A 22,561-nucleotide genomic window follows, 5' to 3' on the forward strand; every position below is an offset into this window, starting at 1 on the left:
CCTCAACTGGCCCAGCAGACACCTCAGTGAGTCCAGTTAAGAAGAGTCAAGCCTGCCTCCAGACCAGAAAAGCCCAGCTGAGCTCAGTCCAGAATACCGACCTGCAGAAAGTTCGTTATACAGCCAAAGATAACTGATCAATGCTCTGATGCCTGACTTCTCTGTCCAAGTCAGGAATCATCTTAGTTCAGTGATTCATGTGGGTTTTTAAGACTCCAGTTGAAAAATTCCATTCTAAAATAAGAAAGCAGTTTAAAAAAAAAATAGGGCAACTGAGTATATTATCATCATTTGATAAGGGCATTTTCCAGAATAGTCTCTCCTTGTGACTTTCAGAGACATCCGTGAGGTGAGATGGGTATGGGGGAAAGACTTAAAATAACAGTGCTAAAAGGAAGCGGCATTGCTGAAGCACAGCGGCATTTTGAAACCAGAAAATCTTGAAATTCCGCAGCTAAGTGGATCACAAATGTAATGCCACGGACACTTGCACCATTGCAGGGTAATCAACCCTGACTCTCTTGCCTCCCGAATATAATGTTTAAAGGAACTCCATTTCAAATTCCTGGCTCCTTTCTCATGCTCCCCATGTTCTGAGTTGAGGTTATTTCTTATTTGCACTTTAGGGTTTGTTCATTCAACTCATTCATTTGCTCAGCAAATACTTTGTGAACCTCTGGTTTCTGCCAGGCTCTGTGCTGCTTTGGAAAGCCTGCCGATAACTTCACTGGATGGGCCGAGGAAATAGCTATCAGAAAACTGTTCACAGCTGCTGGCAAACAACCTGCCAGCCACTTCAACTTCATAATTAATTAAAATAAGGGCATTTTGCATATTTTCTGACAGTCCTTCCTAGGGAAGACTGCCCTAGGGAGCAGGTGATCCTGGATAAGGGACCTGGCCAGGGCCTTTTCCTCTGCTAATGTATTAATATTCATGTGAAATAATGATGCATGAGTAAGCATTTAGACAGCATGCACCTTGCGGCTCTGCACCGTTAGGACACTTTACCCCTCCTAAGCGATCACTGAGGTACCTTCAATCAGTGAAGCCCTATGAAGGGACACACCAGGCGGTACTAGAGAGAGGAGACCCATCTGGTATCACAGGGCCGCCCATGAAGTGACCTTGGAGAAAGATGAGTGACGTTGTGACTGCTGGTCCCCAGGAAGCTGCCCCAAGTGTGTCTTAAGATGTCTAAACAAATATTCCATTATCTTCTGGGGTAGACTGACCCTGAAGCCTGATTCAAAACAGCCACATTTTTATGGCATACAAAGCTTCATCTGAGAATTACCAGTGCTATTTCTTTTCCCCCATAACATGACGTTAGAGCCTTTGGCACACATCTCTAGAAGTGAGAAGACATTGACACTTGTTATTTGTTGGGGAGGGAGGTGACTAATTTTTTAATGTATTTTAGAATTTATATGTGTTATTACGTATTTTCATCCATATGTATCAAAGAGTTCCTATAAAAATAATAAGGGAATCATGTAGGGCCAGGAGACATGACCTCAACTATCCTTCCCCTTCTTACTTGAGAACAAAGGCACAAGAAAATCTCCCTCCTCTTGTTCATTTTATGTGTCAAACTTGACTGGGCCACAAGGTGGCCTGACATTAGTCAGACGTTACTTTGGTGTGTCTGTGAAAATGATTCTGGAGAAAATGACCATGTCATCTATAGTCTGAATTGAGCAGATTGTTCTCCCTAGTGTGGGCGTCTCTCGTATCCACTGAAGACAAAATGGTCCAGTAAAAGGGAGCTCCCCCATGTGACTGCTGAGCTGGGACATTAGCCTTTTCCTGCCTTTGGACTTGAACTGAAACTTGGGCTCTTCCTGGGTCTTGAGCTGTCATACTAGAACTATGAGAACCATGCGGTCGGCTCTCCTGGGTCTTGCTAACTTGCTAACTGCGGATCTTAGACTTCTCAGCCTCCATATCTTCACGTGAGCCCACCGTACTCAGTTGCTTAGTCATGTCTGATCATTGCAGCCCCGAGGACCCTAGCCCTCCAGGCTCCTCTCTGTCCATGGGGTTTTCCCAGCAAGAATACTGGAGTGAGTTGCCATTGCCTTCTCAGGAGATTTCCTGACTCAGGGACTGAACCTTGGTCTCCCTCATCTCCTGCATTTTGGGTGGATTCTTTACCACTGAGCCACTGGGGAAGCCCGTGTGAGCCATGCTTTTATAATAAATCCATATACATTTTCACATATATAAAATATACTGCTTCCCTGGTGGCTCAGAGGTTAAAGTGTCTGCCTACAATGCAGGAGACCCAGGTTCGATCCCTGGGTCGGGAAGAGCCCCTGGAGAAGGAAATGGCAACCCACTCCAGTACTCTTGCCTGGAGAATCCCATGGAGGGAGGAGCCTGGTAGGCTACAGTCCATGGGGTCACTAAGAGTTGGGCATGACTGAGCGACTTCACTACTTCACTATGTATGTACTTAATGTGTGCATGGCATATAACACATAATTTACATGCATATGTGTTCTTATGCATACACACCCCGCATCTTGTTGGTTCTGCTTCTCTGAAGAACCCTGACTAATATACTCCCTTTCCTCAGAGGAGTCTGACTTCTGAGCTCCCTCATTTCCTCCTTGTCTCCTGCAGGTGTTCTGTCGTTCACACTTCTTTCTGCCCACTCCCTTGCACCTTAAGCCTTGCAGCCCATCCTGCCCTCATACGAGGGCACTCGTGGCCACACACCCAGGCCTGCTCTCTGCTTCCTCTGAGATCACAGCCTGGCTCAAGCCCAGGAGGGGAGGTTGTACAGCCCAGGAGTGACTTGAAGGCTACAATAGAATTGCAGCTAAACCCCAGGAACAGGGGCAGAGCCCAGAGTGAGCAGTTCTGGTACCTGGGCAGTGATGTGTCCATGCCCCAGCAAAGGGAGTCCAAAGGACCTCTCTGAACCATTTGCTTATTTCTCTAGCAAAACCCTTTCTTACAATTATTACAAGGGTGTATGGCATTGTATTTTAGCCACATCAGATTCTGAAGAGGTAGAATTAAGATTGATGAAGCTTTGATGTCACATATGAGCTGTATATTAAAGGACAGTGCCACAGGATTGGCTGAACTTCAACTTATGTTACCATGAATATAAGTACTGGTATATATAGCGTTCTGAAATATATATACTTACCAGTTTACATGTTTATTATGGATTTTCAAGCTAAAAATTTCCCCTGGAATAGGGATTATCATTCCCACCATATTCCCTTTTATGGGATGTCAAACACCGCAGGGGTGACTTGACAATAACTATTCTTCATCATATCAGTGGCATCATTATCAGTATCATATTCAGAATAACCAAGTGGTATAAGCTCAGAAGTCATACTTCCTGGGTTTGAATCCTGGCTTTGTCTTGGGGCCGTGTAACAATAGGCAATGACTATACTCAATCTGAGTTTTCATATGCACAAAATATGGATGCAAATAATATTGTACCTAGGCTATTGTAAGGAATAAGCAAGATAAAACACAAATGGGTTAGCAGAATGTCTGATATGTGATAAACAGTCAATAAATATTAGCTGCTATTTTTATCATTACTGAAATTTATATTTACATAATGCTTTACAGTATAATCCATTCACATTTAATAACTGTTGATACAATTGGTATATTTGATTTCTCTTTTTTTTGACATGTTCTTTGTTCTTTGATTTCCTCTTTTTTGCCTTTTGGGTCTATCAAATATTTTTTAGAATTCCATTTTGTCTCTTCTATGGAATTTCCAGATAAAACCCTTTGTGTTTATTTATTTTTTACTACTTCTTCTAGAGACTACAATACTCAACTCCAACTTTTCACATTCAAATATTAAACTATTTCATAAACACTGTAAAATCTTACAACAGTTTAATTCCATTTTCTCCCTGCTCTTACGCTTTTCTTGTTTCATAATTAACTTCTATGCATACTATAAAACTAAGGATACTTTATTAATTTTGCTTTAAAGTGAAAAAACCTCTTAAAATATTTACCTATGTATTTATAAGTATGGCATGTACATAAAGTTTTAAAAATATTTCAATAACTGTTGTAAACAATTTAAAAATAAATTTTCATGATTTTTCTCATATTTGCCCTTTTTGGTTCTCTGCATTTTTTACTATAGACTTAGACATTCTTTTGGCGTCATTTTCCCTTTCTATGAAAAAGTTTCTTGGATATTTCTTTAGGGCAGTTTTTCTGGCAAAGGGTTTTTTGGTTGTTTGTATAAAGAAAATGATGGTTTTGGATTTTGTTGTTGTTTGGTTGTTGTTTTGGCTCCATTGCATCTTAGTTGCGGCATGCGGGATCTTTGTTGCATCAGGCAGAATTTTTCATTGCAGCACTAGGGCTCTCTAGTCGTGACATGCAAACTTAGTTGTTCTGTGGTACATTGGGATTTTAGTTCCCAGACAGGGATTGAACTTGTGCCCCTGACATTGAAAAGTGGATTCTTAACCACTGGACCACAAGGGAAGTCCCTGAAATTATGTTTGCTGTGCTGTTGCTAAGTCGCTTCAGTCAGGTCCAACTCTTTACGACCCCATGGACCGTAGCCTGCCAGCTCCTCTGTCCATGGGATTCTCTAGGCAAGAACACTGGAGTGGGTTGCCACGCCTGTCTCCAGGGGATCTTCTCAAACCAGGGATCAAACCTGAGTCTCCTGCAGCTCCTGCATCGAAGGCAGATTCTTTATTGCTGAGCCACCAGAGAACCTAAAATTATGTTTATTTTCATTTAATTTTTAAATATAATTGCATCGATATAAAATTCTAGGTTGACATTCCCCCCCAACCCCCACCCCAGCAGTTTAGAGATGTTCCATTATCTTCAGGCCTCCATTGTTTCTAAGAAATCAGTTCTGAATCTTATTTTTGTTGCTTTGAAAGTTGTAGATCTTATCCTGACTGCTCTTAAGATTTTTTTTTTTATCTTTGGTTTTCAGCATTTTAACTATGATGTTCCAATGTGTGGTGATTTTCTTTTCTTTCTGTTTTTAACTCAAGATTCACTGAAATTCTTGGGTCTGTAGGTTATGTCTTTTATCAATTTGGGAAAATTCTTGGCCATTATCTGTTCAAAATTGCTTCACCCTATTTTCTCTCTCATCTGCTTCTGGGACACACATTACTCGTGTGATAGACCATTTGCTATTATCCCATATATCTCAAGTGCTATGCTCTTTCTTCTTATTCTTTCCATTCTGTGTCCCTCAGTTTGGATAATTTCCATTCTTCAAGTTACTAAAATTTACTTCCGTTTGACCAGTGTGTTATGATGTCCATTCAATGAATTCTACATTTATGATATATTTTCTATCTAGAATTTTCATTAACTTTTTTAAAACTACTTCCTCTCTGCTGAAATTCCCATTTCAGCATGTTCATTTTATCCACTACATCTTTGAACATTCTTATTATAGTTATTTTAAAGTCCTTTCCGATCATTCCAATCATCCATCTTGAGTCTATTAAAATATTTAACTATTTACTCTTCTGTCCATGATTCTCACTTTCTTGCTCCTATTTGTATAATATTTTTTATTGAATACATAACATTGTATATAAAAGAAAAGTTGTAAAATGACATTTATCCTAGAAAAAGAGCATAAAAAGAGTTGACAAGCTACTAGTATGTGTGAGGAAGGGATAGTGTAAGGTCAATTTAATCTGCAGTTAGGCTGGGTCTGCTGAAGGTTTAGTTGAATGCAGTTGACTACTTTTTCCAATGTTTCTAAGGGAGGATCAGTGGTTGCACTTCAGAAAGGCTTGGGATCTGAGCACTGGCAGGATTCTAGTGGTCATTTTTTGTTTTCCAGCCCAACTGTCAACTTTTTGGGTTGCTGGTTACTCTTTTTTTCTCTCTCCAGCTTTCTGCACCTTTTGAGACTTCTCCCTGCCTGGCTTGCTGTCCTGCTCTTGCTTCTAGAAGGTCACTGGAGTGTGCTTAGTGCAGATCTGGAATGCCTGAGGGCTTCTCTCCTGCCCACCCCTGCCCTGCCCTGTGCCTTTGGCACACACTCCCAGTCCCCCAGTCGGCTGGGTTAAAACCTCATCTGTGGCTAGAACTGCTTGGAATTTTAATCTTGATGCCAGCCCCCATGCAGTCATTAAAAGTGCAACAAAGTTCCACATGGCTTCCATGCATCTCCTTCTATGAGGAATCCTTTCTCTTCTCATCTTGCTGCCAACAAGGAAAGCAGCTACAAATCTCTTCTTCTTTAGGAAGTTTGTCACCTCCTGGAATGTAGTTCATTTAGGTTTTTTTCTTTATTATTTTTCACATTCAGCCATCTGGTGATTTTTAAAAAGCCCTGATTTTGTAAATTAACTGGCTTGTTCTAGCTGTTAGCCTAATATTTTTTTTATACTCACAATCTCCTGATAGATATATGAGACTATTTCTCATATAAAACACAAAGGCTTGCAATACATTTTAAAATGAATAATGAGTGAATGAATGTACAAATACAGAAATCGAATGAGTGAACAGATAAATTAAGAAAAGACCACATTAGTTCTCCAAACCAGGGGTTTTAGAGTGGAAAGAATATTTCCACTGTAAGTTCTTCCCATAAAATACAACAAAGTATCGTGAAGAGTGCAAAGATCAACTGTCACCTTCTTACCATGCATGGCCACCCTTGCAATCAGACTTGTCAGGCCTATTCCAGAGTTGTCGCCCGAGAATTTAGTCTCCCCGCAGGGCAAGCGCTGAGCACGTGATTATGTGTTGGAAGGAAAACCTCAAGCACAACAGAGAAAGAGTGTGCTGTCAATCTTAGAATATTTATACACTTTTTGGACAGATGTGTGCTTGTACACTAGGATCGTCTCTAAATTTCTAATATTCAACAATAGTTCATGATGTGTCATTTATAAAATTCTCACTCTGTGATGAGGAAGGCAAGATTCAGAGGGGCCATGCAGCCAGTAAGATGCATAGTTGGGACTTAAATCTTTGCTTTTCTTGCTAAGTCATGAATGCAAGTTATCCTAAGTTTAATTCCTGATGCGTAGCTAACACCACAAGCATTAAAAAAAAAAAAAACACTGTCCAATGGATTTGCAGAGACAATCCATTGAGACAACTGGACAAGTGTTATTATTTTCTTTTAGAGAAAGAGAGGCCACATTGATACTAAATAACTTGTTCAGTCCAGAACTCAGGGAGCTCTGATCCAAAGTCAAGTGTTTCTTACGCATCTCACTGCTTCTCATAGTCTCTAGCTTAAAGATTCAAATAATAGGACTTCCCTGGAGATCCATTGGTTAAGCCTTCACCTTCCAATTCAGGGGCTAGGGGTTCAATCCCTGTTTGGGGAACTTAAATCCCATATGTCTTGTGGTCAAAAAACAAAGCAGAAACAGAAACAATATTGTAACAAGTTCAATAAAGACTTTAAAAGTGATCCATATCAGGAAAAAAAAAAATCTAAAAAAAAAGATTGAATGATGACAAAGAGCTGATAAATTAACTTACCACAAGTTAATTGACCTGCTCTCTTCAACACAGCAATGGCAATGAATGCCCTTTTAATAAATCATTTTTCGTAGTGTGGAACCATTCACCAATTAACTATCTATACCACGGTAAAAGTCAAGTAGCCAAAATGCAGTCTTTGTTGTTATATTAATGCTTTTCAGCTAGAGTGAATCTGGTTTTGTTGGGGAGAAGCTTATTAACCTCAACATTTTTTCTTAAAATTTGTTATTTTATTATGTGCAAGGTTAAAAAATGCCAAATGTCATATTAGATAGCTGCAAGCAATTAGAATGCAAAGGTCACCATCTTACTCAGATTTAGAGCGTCATTCCAGCGTTTTCCTCTTCTGTTTCACTGGGACTTTTATTCAGCACTGAAAAAGCCATTCATTTTGTAAAGGTTAATTCGTGACTCTGGACTTGATGAAGAGCTTTGCCGTATCATCTGCATTTTAACACCACGTTGGTGTCCATCAAACCCTCTTCCTTGCTCAGAGCTGGCCACCCTCAGTCAGAGAGTGAAAAACATACCTTTCCTCTCCTGGATCTGTCCTTCCACAAAGTTCCACCTGCAGTTAGATCCCATAGATTACATTCCCTCCTTTCCTAGTCAGTGGTGGACATAATTGTGTCTTTTCATTTTAAGAATTCATTTTCTTTTGGGCAGTTAGCTTTCATTTTCTCACAAGCAATTCAATTTTTTTTTTCTTTTCTCTCTTTCACCATTTATTTAGCTGTTCTGGGTCTTAGTTCCCAGCATGTGAGAGCTTCAGTCTTCATTGCAGCATGGGGGATCTAGTTCCCTGACCAGGGATGGAACCTGGGTCCCCCTGCATAGGGAACATGGAATTTTAGCCACTGGGGCACCAGGGAAGTCCCTCATATCTTCTTCTCTTTTTTTAACTAAACCATGTTTGTTGTTTATTTTGGTGCCCTAGTCCAATAGGAAGCAGAAATGTATCAGTCATTCTAGGGTCTCTCTCTTTCACCTAGTGTTGCTTCTAGGTACCCAGGATGGGACTGGTCTACAGTCCATATCATTACTGGCTTGTCACATGTTGTCTGCACTCTTATCCATTCCTTACAGGCCATCTGTGCAGACACTGGCTCCAGATGACCACCGCCTCTCTGGCATACACTGTTCTTGGTTATACTGATCGTCATGCTGCTCACATCACATAAGGGTTTGTATAGGGTCTTCAAGGCCATCTCGGGATTATGACCCAAGCTCAGCAGACAGATATTTCTTCTACTGCCCTTACATAGAACTGAGAACCTTCTGAGAGAGACTGAGAGCCCAGAGCTCAGGGTCTAACACCTGAGTGGCATCATTTGAGCCCGTGAACTTTCCCACCTCTAGCATGGTCTATTGAATGGATATTCATTATTTATTGAATTTACCATGTCTTGTCCAGCATCTAAACCCTCTTCTGACACTAGGGAACTCCGGCTCCGTGTGTGCATTCCTTTACGAATGATGAAAGTCAATAAAAGAACACGTGACCCAGCCTTGGCTGGTCAGGCCCTTCCACATTGTGGTCCTTGCTGCCTTGCCTTGGCTGGTTTTGGCTGATTTTCCTGCATGTAATTCTCTGTTTCCTGTGAATTGTGTGGGCCACCTGTTAAACTTCTGATACATTCCTTTTTCTGTTTAAATTGCCAGAATCGGTTATATTATTTTATCCATAACACAGACTCTTTGGGGCAGGCTGAAAGATGCCTGCAGCATGAGATGCTGAGGCAGATGGTCCTGAAATAGCCTCAGAGATTCCTTGCATGGGTGTGTGGGGAACAGTAGAATATTTATGAAGCCAGACATTCACAGCACAGATCGGCACACCTGAGGGGCCTCACCACTAACAGGGACCAGCTTAGGGAGATTCTTGAAGACTAGACAAGAATGAAGACCCCTCAGAGGTCGGTGGGGTGGAACGGAGACCACACCCGACAGACAGACACTTCCTCCCCATGCCTCACTTTGACAGGCAAGGCATCCTCTAGGTGCCAATCCAGAGGAAAAGGTTAGCGAGCGATCTTGAAAGAATGTGGGCTTGAAATACAAATTAAGTTCAGTTATAAGTTGATTAGGTTAGTTTCCTGTACACTTGAACTTGGTATTAAATCACATACACCAGAAAGAGGAAAGCCAAGACAATTCAGAGAAAGGAGACGTGTTCCTTTACATATGCTACACTTTTTGCCGTTGTGTTTATTTAGAATTTCAACCTGCCTTCTTGGCACAAGGGATTTGAGGCAGCTGAACCTTGCTTGACATTCTAATGAGGCAGGAGCCCGATGAATCACTGCCCGCACGCAGCGCTGTTCATTAGAGACCCAGGGAGACTCGGGGAGCGCTCCAGGCAGGCCCAGCCCAACGTGGCCATTAAGCGACTCCGCAGCTGCTCTCCCATCATTAGGGCCAGGCTGCAGCCACAGACACAGAAACTGCTCATAACCTTTCCAGGTTCCAGAGAGTCTCATCTCCCAGGACCTTCTCTTCGAGGCTTTCTGTAGGTGGAGTGTAGTTCATTACGTTTCAAAAACACCAGCTTGGTCTGTTAGTGACAACAGGGTTTTCAATCATCTAAGGGGGATGTGAAGGTCCCTCAGAAGGGCTTTACATAAGCAGATGGGCTTTACATAAACAGACGGATTTTACACAGGACTCTTTCCTGTTAAGGTCACTTCAGAGCTCCTTGGGAAAGGGGGTCTCTTGGATGGGATGCTGAGGAGAGGACTGGAAATGGTGTCTGGTCAGTTCAGTGTAGTTCAGTTGCTCAGTCGTGTCCAACTCTTGCGACCCCGTGGACTGCAACACGCTAGGCTTCCCTGCCCATCACCAACTCCCAGAGAGTGCTCAAACTAGGGTCTGGTATAGAGATACATATGCAAATGGACTGCATTGTAACAGTGAGCCCACTAACCACGAGCATTTGTGGCTGACACTGTACTAAGAACTTGACGAGCTTCACTCAGATGTCGGCTGGGCCCTTAGCCTTCTCCCAGGTCTAGCTGAAATTTCTCTGGCACCCCATCATACACTGTAAGCCCTGTGACCTAAGCCTAGTCAATGTCCTCCTAAGATTTGGGAGAACTCCTGTGGCCCTGCAGTCTCACGACCCCTGCAGCCCCACACCCCTGCAAGTGTGTCTGCTGTCTTTGGTTCATTAACACCACCTGCCCCCCAAATCAACCAAGACACAGAAATACACCCATTTATAACTTTCCACGAGACAGCAGAGTGAGGGATGGGGGTATTAATCCACCTACCACTTACACCAAATTTCTTAGCATTATTAGGTTAAAAATGTAGAAGTATTTTGTGCAGCCAATAAGAAGCATAAATCTTAGGAATTTCTTATAAATATCAAAAGGAGACATCAGAGAAGTGAATGCCAATAGGAAAGGATCCTTGGCTCTAACTGAAATTCTGTTGTCAGTGTTTCTCAAAGGTAGCTCCCTGCGCAGTGCTCCTCACCCTTGGTTTGTGGTGGAGCAAATCTCGAGCAAGGAGATTCCCAAGATAAATAAGTTTGGGAAACAGGAAATGATTTCTCTCCCTCAGAGACTCACAGATCACATTAGCAAATCCAGGCTTTACGAGGCATCCCTTCAAGAAACTTTGTTTAGCCCAAAAGATTTATTTCCCAAGTCTATTTGAGTGTTGTTTTTTAAATGAAATACCTATAAACATCCCCAGTTTCCTACATTAACTAGGAGAATAAAAAGGTTAAAACAGACAACACCACATCCTTGGAAAAATGGAAAGATGTCTGTGCTGAAAGGGGGGCATGAAATAAGCCATGTCTAAAATAATTTTTTTTTCTAATATTTTAAGAAATTTATTAACTTCAGAAATTTAAAAATTGCTGTAGTAATCAATGGCACCGTTGACTAGAGAATCAAAGCCACTTCTTGATACTTGCTGCTAAGGAAGTAAACTCCATTTAAGCCCCTTCTCTTGGTAGGTTAAAATTTTATAGGCAAAACTCATAGCTTCTTGGCTGACTGTGGCCTGGTTATCTTGTGAGCTTTTCTGTACCAACTGGTAATTATGAAAGGTTCTAGTATTTTCCTTATATAAGTTAGACAGTTGTTTAAAATAAAAAAAAGTAAGTTTGCAACATCAAAAAAGGAAGTAAACTCCATGGGGAAAAGTGTGGAAGGAGGTTAATGTATGATTTACTCTTTATTCACGGGGTTGCAAAGAGTCGGATACGATGTGTGACTTCACTTTCACTTTTCACTTTCATGCATTGGAGAAGGAAATGGCAACCCACTCCAGTGTTCTTGCCTGGAGAATCCCAGGGATGGGGGAGCCTGGTGGGCTGCTGTCTATGGGGTCGCACAGAGTCGGACACGACTGAAGTGACTTGGCAGCAGCAGCAGTGGGAAGTTTGGATCTCTTCCAGCTACACAGCTGTCTTTCAAAACAGATAAATTAGAAGTAATCAGGTAAAAAAAAGGTCCAAAACCAGGGTACTCTAGACTTTGTTGACAAGCTAGGTATAAATACATCACCAGGGCAACTAGCTGCCTCTCATGAACTGGAAGACACCCAGGGAAATGTGTGTGTACACCTCTCTCTGCATTGCAGGGTGGGGGATTAGCTGGCATGAGTTTCATCATAGGATGTGTTCAATAGGACCCTCTGGCTGTATACTGATGACCCAATAGCCTGTCTAAACATATGGAGGCAAAAAGACAAAATGATTTAAGCAGAAATGATGACTGGTCAACCCCTTAGAGTGTTATGGAGGTAGAGGGGTAGATTAACTTGTGAACGAAAGGACATGACAGAAGTTTTTAAATTTTCATTATGATTCTTTTACAAGGTTGTATAACAGAAGCTCCTTAAATTCACTCTTTAAAAGTTTTAGGAAGAGCTGGTTTAGAAATGAGATGAACATGAGAGATAAACATATATTTTAGGAGGCAAATTCATTGACTGAGGCACCCCAGGGATTCATACAAGATGACATTTTCTAAGGCTCTAAATGATATGAAAAAAAGCTCATAACTAAATATTCAACTTTGTATTCGATACTAATAATTCAGGCTGACATGCTGAGTTCAAGGTAATGTACAACAAAATCTCTCAAGGCACTGAGTAGGCAAAGGGGAAACTTAAATTTAAGTTTTTTAGCAGACATTTATTTTTAAGCACGTATTGTGTATGAAGTATTGTGACTGATGGTTTGGGGGGCTTTGAAGCTGAATGAGATATGGTCTCTGACCTCACCAGAGGTTCACAATTTAGAAGTGGAGAAAAATCTATGCACAGGAAATTCTGGGAGTGAAGGAAGGGATGGGTGATGCTGGAAGTTTGATTTGAGGGTAGGTTGCATTTAGAAATGGAATTTTAGTGATGGGAACTGGAGGGGCTGATTTAAAATCACATCCCAGGTGATCATATCCTGAAAGGGAAGCCCCAGTAATAATCCATTTATTTGGCTAACTTTCTAAGAAGTCCCTCTAGATATTAGGAACCACAGAACTTTAAACATTTTATTATGGTAATTCACAACCCTGATCCATATTAGACTTACCTCAGTGCTTAGAAAGAAAAGTGGAATTCAGATCCTGGGAGTCTTCAGGGATTTTTATTTAGTTAGCCTGAGGTGGAGCTTGGCCATAAGCATGTTTTAAAATCTTCGGGTGAGTCTATTGTACAGTCTGCATAGTAGATTAAAGAGTCAGAAAAGTTAGATGCCTGACCTTGGGTGAGCTATGCAATTGCTCTGGATCTTAATGTTGTTGGTTTTTTTTTGTTTTGTTTTGTTTTGTAAATACAGTGGATAATACCTTTCGTGTGAAGTTGTCTTCAGGTTAGATAATGCACCCAATGTGAAAGCCACAAAGAGAACTTTTGGCACATAATTACACAATGAAATCCAATGTCCTTCCCAAGCGAGATGCTAAGGATGAAGGGTCAAGACCCAGACTCTGGCGCTGATACCCATGGTGTGAATGTTGGTTCCACCTTTTACAAGCTGTGTGATCTTAAGCAAACTGCCTCAGTTTCCTCATCTGAAAAGTGATAACAATAGTTATTATGAGGGATACATAAAATGAGGATTGAATGTATCTGGCACAAAAGCACATAGCTTGAATATAATCATGAGAAAATATCAGACAAATCCTGCAAAATACCTGGTGTGGACTCTTCATAAAGGTCAATGGCATGAAATAAAAAAAGGAAGATTTGGAAATTATTCTAGCTTAAAGAGAACAAAAGCAACATGAAATTGAATGCAATAGATGTTCTTGGATTTTCTTTTGCTATTAAAGGCATTATTGTGATAATTGGTGATAATTTAAATAAGATCTGTATACTGGATAACAGTATTGTAATAATATTCATTTCCTGATTTTGATAATTGTACTGTGATTATGTAAATGAATATTTTGGTTTTAGGAAATATGCATGAAAATAGTTAGGGATAAAGAAGCATTCTGTCTGCTGAGAGGAAGAGATAGAGAAAAATAAACCAAATATGATCAAATAGTAACATTTGGGAAATCTAGATGTGGGATATCTAGAAACTCTTTGTTCTATTCTTGCAACTTTCATATAAGTTTGAAATTTTTAAAAAGTTCCTGTCCCTGAAACATATTAGACATCACATGAGAGTTGGATAAAATATAGGTGTCAGTGAAAACTGGAGGAAGCAAATTCATCAAGGAGAGGCCAGCTCAGGTGACACGCAGTGTGTTCTGATTAATTAGGCATCTCCCTGTAGACCAGACCGGATTCCAGGCACTTCCCAGAGGTTCTGTACTTTCATCAGTTCACCTGTTTTTAAGGGACCAGATAGTCCTTCAGCCCTCTCCTCAGCTCACACTAATCAGGTGCCTGGTTCATGTCCTATTGGTTCTTGGGAAGTAAAGTTGGGGGTCTCACTGGGGTCCTAGGCCTGGGGAGGAAGCTGGGCCTGGGGGACCAGAGATTGTCTCAGGAAACTGGGATGCCGCAACCACAAAGTTAGCAAGCTATTCGTGATGGACTGAGGAGTAGGGCTGAGGGAGATAAGCCCTTATGGATCTGGTAGCTGTGAGGAGGGCAGCGGAGCAGAGAGGAGGGCAGTGGGCCAGTTCCAGGGACCGGGCAGATGTCACCTGATGCAGTCCCTGAGAAATCACTACTGATTTCTCTCTCTCTTCCTTCCTTCTGTTCCTTCATGCTTCCTGTTGTGATTTTAGTCTTGAGAGCAGTATTATAGAATACTGCCTCTCATTTTAATTTTATTTTATGTATATATTTTTTAATTTTAAAAGACTTTGTTAATTTTGCTTTCATTATTTGGCCTGGGTTACACATTAAATTCATGAATGACTTTGATTTCTGAGTAATCATGATGCATGTCCAAGTTAAGTGAGAAAAAGCTAACCTACAAATTGTTTTCAATACCTCTCATTTAAAAACACTCAAATGCAACAGAAAAAACTTTAAGGGTTGGTTAAACCACTCAAAATCCCATTCCTCAGAAATCTTTTTTCTTCCCCTATCAGTGGACAGCCTTATAGCTATAGTTCTGTGCATATTCTTCTTTTTTTTTTTAAAGATTGGGTTTTGTTTTATTTATTTCGGTTGCATCAGGTCTTAGCAGCGGCACGTGTAACCTTTGTTGTGTCATTTGAGATCTTCCAGTCGAGTCGTGTGAGGAGGAGGAGGAGAAGGGGACAACAGAGGACGAGACGATTGGATGGCATCACTGACTCAACGGACATGAGTTTGAGCAAGCTCCGGGAGCTGTGATGGACAGGGAGGCCTGGCGTACTGCAGTCCATGGGGTCACAAAGAGTCGGACACGAATGAGTGGCTGAACTGAACTGCGTGTGCTCAGTAGTTGTGGCATCGGCTTTCTAGTTGTGTTGCTCTGGCTTACTTCCTCCATGGCATGTGGGGTCTTAGCTCCCCAAACAGAGATCAGGCATGTATCCCCTACACTGCCAGGTGAATCTGTAACCACTGGACCACTAGGGAAGTCCCTGTGCACGTTCTTAATGCAGACATCTGTGTGTGTGCCAAATCACATAAATTGGTTCACCAAACAGACTATATGTCATGTTTCACTCTACTGTATTACTGTATGTCATGGACGTGTTTCCTCAACGTAAACACAGATCAGTCTCATAATCTGTGCCAGCTGTGTGGTTCCACTTTGAGGATATGTTACCATTTATTCAACTAATTCCAAACTGATGGATATTTAGGTTGCTTTTAGGTGTTTTATAACATCTAAAATCCCAGGCATTATGGGCTTGGGCATATGTCTTCTGGATCTCATGTGATAATCTAATTTAGAAAGTTTCTATCATCATTGGGAAAAAATGGAGTGGGCATTTTTAAAGCTCTCTTGATTCACTCTGCCCTCTGTAACTCCATCTCCACCAACCATAAGAATGCTTCTGTCCTTAAGCCTCTGACAAAACACTTTCCCCAAATCTTTTGATTCCTTGCCAACCTAACAAGAAAGAAAAAAAAGTCACAGCTTTAATTTGCATTTCTCTTCTTACATTGAGGATAATAATTCAGTTCAGTTCAGTTCAGTTGCTCAGTCATGTCCAACTCTTTGTGACCCCATGGACTGCAGCACACCAGGCCTCGTTGTCCATCACTAACTCCTGGAGCTTGCTCAAACTCATGTCCATTGAGTCCATGACGCCATCCAACCATTTCATCCTCTGTCATCCCTTGCTCCTCCGGCTTCAATATTTCCCAGCATCAGGGTCTTTTCCAGTGAGTCAGTTCTTTGCATCAGGTGGCCAAAGTATAGGAGTTTCAGCATCAGCATCAGTCCTTCCAATGAATATTCAGGACTGATCTCCTTTAGGATGGACTGGTTGGATCTCCTTGCAGTCAAAGGGACTCTCAAGAGTCTTCTCCAACACTACACTTCAAAAGCATCAATTATTCTGCATTCAGCTTTCTTTATAGTTCAACTCTCACATCTGTACATGACTACTGGAAAAATCATAGCTTTGACTAGACGGACCTATGTTGGCAAAGTAATGTCTCTGCTTTTTAATATGCTGTCTAAAGTAAAAGTGAAAGTGAAGTCGCTCAGTCGTGTCCGACTCTTTGCGACCCCATGGACTGTAGCCCACCAGGCTCCTCCGTCCATGGGATTCTCCAGGCAAGAGTACTGGAGTGGGTTGCCAGCTGTCTAGGTTGGTCATAACTTTTCATCCAAGGAGCAAGCATCTTGGCTGCAGCCACCATCTGCAGTGATTTTGGAGCCCCCCAAAATAAAGTCTGTCACTGTTTCTACTGTGTCCCATCCATTTGCCATGAAGTGATGAGACCAGATGCCATGATCTTAGCTTTCTGAATGTTGAACTTTAAGCCAACTTTTTCACTCTCATCAAGAGGCTTTTTAGTAGTTCTTTGCTTTCTGCCATACGTATGATGTCATCTGCATATCTGAAGTTATTGATATTTCTCCTGGCAATCTTGATTCCAGCTTGTGCTTCATCCAGCCTGATATTTTGCATGACGTACTCTGCGCAGAAGTTAAATAAGCAGGGTGACGATAAACAGCCTTGATGTACTCCTTTCCTAATTTGAAACCAGTCTGTTGTTCCAAGTCCAGTTCTAACTGTTGCTTCCTGACCTGCATACAGGTTTTTCAGGAGGCAGGTCAGGTGGTCTGGTATTCCCATCTCTCTCAGAATTTTCCACAGTTTGTTGTGATCCACACAGTCAAAGGCTTTGGCATAGTCAAAAAAGCAGAAGTAGATGTTTTTCTGGAACTTTCTTGCTTTTTCCATGATCCAGTGGATGTTGGCAATTTGATCTCTGGTTCCTTTGCTTTTTCTAAATCCAGCTTGAACATCTGGAAGTTCACAGTTCACGTACTATTGAAGCCTGGCTTGGAGAATTTTGAGCATTACTTTGCTAGTGTGTGAGATGAGTGTGATTGTGTGGTAGTTTGAACATTCTTTGGCATTGCTTTTCTTTGGGATTGGAATGAAAACTGACCTTTTCCAGTGCTGTGGCCACTGTATATTTCCAAATTTGCTGGCAAATTTTCTGGCATATTCTTTCTAATAAGAAAGAACAAAAAGTCACAGCTTTAATTATCATTTTTCTTCTTACATTGAGGATAAAAATTACTTTATAGCATTTAATAGCCACAGTTCTTTGAGTAGTTACTGCTTTTGAAGGCAGAAGGCTCAATCAAAACAATGTCCCTTTTAACCCTAAAAAATTCAATCAAACTTTCCATGCTTCAGAATTCCCCCTTCTTTTTTATGTATAAGTGTGAATTATGGGTGCATGTGTTTCTGTTTGGGGAAATTTTGCAAACCGCTATTTGAAAGCAGAGACTTTGGAACCAATCTACCCAAGTTTTGAATCCTGGATCTGGAACTTAACTAGCTGTGTAATTTTGCCTCCATTTCCTCTTTGATAACATAAGCATAATAGACACATGAAAACAAACATAAAAAAAGAAGTACTGTGACTACTAAAATCTATGCTTAGTGAAAAATGCATGCTAAACTGATTTTTAGCTTTTTTAATTTATATTTTATTTGCCATCAATAAAATTAGTGCTATTGAGGTATATAAAAATTATAAATGGGATTATTAAAAATAGATATTGGATTTGGGAAATATGCACATTTTGATGTATCATCAAATAAATAAAACCTTGTAATCTGTTAAAAAAAAGAAAAGAAAAGAAAATCTGCCACAGTCAAAACAAAACAAAACAAAAATAATAATACTTAGCTTATGAGACTAATGTGAGGATTAGAGGTAAAGTACTCAGAACAATGTCTCACACCTACTAAGTTCCTTAGAAATGTTATTCTAATACTTTCCACAGTGGTTTAAGAGGTAAGAGTGTTCTTGATTCTCAGGATAGTAAAGAATATGCTAATACAATATTGAGTTTTGTTTCTTTTTAAATTTTCATCCCAGCGTAATAAAACATAATGACCCTTGTTTGTTTTTTTTTTTTTTGCTTTTGTTTTTTTTCCAGAAAAATTAGTGACAAATTCTAAGAGAACTCTGCACAAAGAAACACCGTCCTAGTAGCGTGGGAGGCATGGGAGCCCACAAAGCTCCTAGCGACAGAAGAGAACACTTCATGAGATCAAGTTTCTGTGCTTAGAAATGTGTAACCCACTTTAGTCTCAAGAAAGGCCTCTCTGTCCCGGGTGAAATCATAGGGCTCACTCTTGTAAATAGACTTCTTTTTAGACTTAAAAATAAATGTGTTAAACTTAAGTAAAATGTTTAAAGTGAGTTTTTAACTTTCTAAACTAACATAAAAAACACCTATTGAAGTAAAATGCAAATTTTATATCATGAAAATACCTTTGATGGAATATTTTAATTAAGGAGCCTTGGAAATTAGCTCTATGTATGTATCAGTTCTGAATCTAAGTCTAAAATGTGTTTGCCAGGAAATGAGTTTAGTGAGCAGTTGTCAGGTATTAAATTTCTTTCAGGATCAATAGTTCTTTCTATAGATTTTTTTTTTTCAAGTTTTGTTCACCTTAAGGTAATCTAGACATCAAAAATTTAAACAATGCACAGAGATTAAGCTTCAAGGAAAAACCTACAATATTTTCTTACAGAGGTTATAGGAAATATTGTATCATTTCAAAGTCAAGACTTCAAAACATGGTGAGATCTCTCTTAACACTGTGGTTAATTTTTGTCCTTATCTAGCCTTATCCATGAAAATTTAGAAGACAGAATTTTATCTTTATTTAGCCAAGTACTGAACTAAGTACTATAACTTTGTGTTAAGGCCTGACCTATGTTTCCCTGCCCCATTATCACCCCCTTCATCCCACATCAATTCATATATTGAAGCCCTAACTTCACTGCAACTGTATTGGGAAACAGGGCATTTAGAGAGGCTATTAAGGTTAACTGAGGCCACATCATAGGGCCCCGATCCAATAGGACCAGTGTCCTTGTAAGAAAGGGATGCCAGGAGTGCGCATACACAGAGAAAGACCACACGAGGACACAGCAAGAAGATAGCGGTCTGCACAGCAAGGAGAGAGGTCGCACGGAAACCAACCTGCCATCACCGTGACCTTGGGTTCCCCAATCATCAGAATTATGGAAAAATAAATTCCTGTTGCATGTTACCCAGTTGGCGGCATCTTATGGCAACCTGAGCTGACTAGTACACTTTGGTTCAGGTATAAGCAAGTCAGAACCTTATTTCTGTTTCATGGAATGTTGGATTTAGGCTCCCCAGAGTTGAAATGACAGTTATATCCCATGAGCCATCTAGCGAACCAGGATCCCTCCATGTTGACATTCCAGCATCACTTGGAAATTAAATTGTGTCTGCATTTTAAGCAGCAGGATGAAGGAAGACAGAGAAGACACAGTTTCTCCATTTAAGTCCTTGTGCTCACATCTTGCTGATCATCGTTTAATCCTATGGACATATTCAGACTGCAAGTGAGGCTGAAAAATATAGACACCATGAGCCCAACTAAAGAGCAAGGCTTCTACTGTTGAACAAAAGAGGAGCAAGCAGCAGTCTCTACAACAAGGAGTTGATGGTGGTGAGAATCTGGCCTCAGCCCTTCCTACCCCTTCCCTTACATATCTCCACAGCCCACTAGTTCACCATGTTCTGGTAGACTTCACTGAAGCTTTAGAAAAAAATACAGTGTCAGACAGACAGTAGATAAAGCCGCCTGCTAAATCTGACTTTCCCTAAAGCCCAACATAAAACACACAAACACCCTTTCCAGATGTCCTCTAGCAGCTAACCTCACTGTGCTGTCCCTGGGGTCCTCCTCACTCTGGCAGCATCTCCCTTACTAGCCTCTACCAAGCAAATCTCCTCCAGACTTCCAGGGAAGCTTCACTTTTTCTCCATAGGAGTTGATCTGGTCATCTCGTTGTCCTCTGGGCTTGTCACTCTTGCCCTGCAGAAGATGCAAAAGATTAACTCAGGAATCATATTGTCCCATGTCTGAGCAATGGAGGGTGTACATGAGGCTTTCAAGAGTAGGAACTGGGGTGACCTTTAACACATCTCGGGAGTGTCCATGACACACTGAATCCTGTGAGGTTCATTAGTTCATTCTCTGCTCCCCCACCCCACCTCACACACAGAGACCTCTTCCAAGGGAAAAACTGAATTCTCAGAAACTAAACAGCCTAAAACAGAGCTCATAGCTCAAGTCCTTCTTGCAAGAAGCACACAGATGAGTGAAGTGGGTTAGATGCGGGGTGTGAAAAGCATACTGTCCTAACAGGACAGCCAACACTCACTCCAGTGGATTTTGATCACCTGGGACCAATGTTCCTTCTCCTGATTTTGTGTATGTAAAGGAAGCCGGAAATTAGTCATTTTTTAGAGGACAAGTCAAGATTTTCAAAATATTGACACAGAATTTAAAAATGTAAACATTGCACAACAAACCTACTGGGCTGGATCCAATTTAAACGCAGCCCAGGAGCCTCCGCTCTGAGACTCTTTCGTGAGCACTGAAGGAAGGAAACCTTCCCTAGCTGGCCTTGACAGCTCCACGTAAAGTCACAGAGCATTAGTGATGGAGCAGGCTGCTGTCACTGAACTCGGGAGAGCTGGTAGCAGTCTCTTCAACAGGGAGCTGCTGGTGGTGTGAACCTGGCTTCCAGCATTATCTTCCAGAGCCATATGCTTCTTCCTTTAATTCTTTTTTTTTTTTTTTAAAGTATACCCACTTGGGTGCACAGTAATAGGGCAGGGACTCATTTCTAGCTGTACACTTCTTGTGGGTGCTCCTTGAGCTTCCAAGACCCTAGCAGAAGCGGCGGACTTAGCACCTGCTATTGCCTAATTCAGTTATTGGCAGGATGCTACTGTCCTCCTCTGCCTCTGTCCAGGGAGGGGCCAGTCTCTCCTTCTCAGGAGCTCAGATCATCACAAGAAGGGGAAAGTTACCCCAGGCAGCACCAAGTCCACAGTGTGCTGTCTGTCCCAGGAGCACCTTCTGCCTCCTGCTATGGTTTTCACCTTCCCCTAGGCTTTACTTTGGTACTCCTATTTCTGGATGTGCCCCAGAAGCCACGAGAAGTTCTGTGTTCAGCTTTCTTCTAAAGCAATGGGAAGAATGGATGGTATTTAAGCAGGAGAGTGACATAAACAAATATGAGTCTGGAAACTGTTGATCTCTGAAGGCCAGACATTGGAGTCAGGGAGGCCAGTTAAGGAGGCTAGTGGAAGAATAGGCGTGGAGACACTGCCGTAGGCAAGTGGCAGCGGCAAAGGAGAGAGGAAAGCAGAGGCAAGGACAATGTGAAGACAGAATCTAAAATTTTTGCAACTGTTATTAAAAATGAGACCCAGATTTCAAGCCTGGGTGACTGGAAGGATGGTTGTCACAGAAACAAACCAAATTATTAGCACTATGTATTTGTTTGCTTATTCAATTTTTATATATATATATTTTTTCTTTCTTTAAAAATAACTTTCAGGGCTGTCAGCTGATACTAACAACATTTGTGATTTTTTGTCCTGCTGGAATCCAAGGACTTTTTGTAAGCACTATCTCATTAATCCTCTTGAAAGTTTTGTTAGGTGAGTGGAAGTGGTTTGAAATGCCAAATATACAGACGTTTTGTTTTTTTAAAAAAATATTCTTGACTGTCTCTCACATTCTCACTAAGATTTTTAGACTCTCAATAGCAATTAGTAGAGATCAGGCTTGGCGTGTACTCTGTTCCCAATTATTATCAATAGATTCTAATTGAGAACATGTGTTTGTTTCAGCTGGGGTTATTGTCTGGCTGATCACAATGGAGAGTCGGAAAGACAGCATCTGGCAGAGTTATTTTCTGACATCACCTCTCAGTCCTGACTTCCTTCATAGCTGTTTTCATTTAGTATGTGACCCACCAAGACAGAGGGAGGTCTGCCCTAGAAACTGCATCAGCTCCAGTGTCCCTGTGAGCTCATCTATGCAATGTGCACGAGGCACCAAGAATCATTCCTTAAAGTAGGCACCAGTCCCAGTTATCTATTGCTGTGTCACAAATCATCCCAGTCCTAGTGGCTTAAATCATTCATCTGCAATTTGGGGAG

At 41.1% G+C, this 22,561-nt stretch overlaps 1 non-coding gene across 1 annotated transcript; it reads left to right on the forward strand.

Moving 5' to 3' along the window:
• TRNAC-ACA lies at positions 2,241-2,312 on the forward strand. Its single transcript has one exon. It is a non-coding gene; the product is annotated as a tRNA-Cys (tRNA).

The sequence above is a fragment of the Capra hircus genome, chromosome 12 (assembly GCF_001704415.2).
Source record: "Capra hircus breed San Clemente chromosome 12, ASM170441v1, whole genome shotgun sequence".
Taxonomy (NCBI): Eukaryota; Metazoa; Chordata; class Mammalia; order Artiodactyla; family Bovidae; genus Capra; species Capra hircus.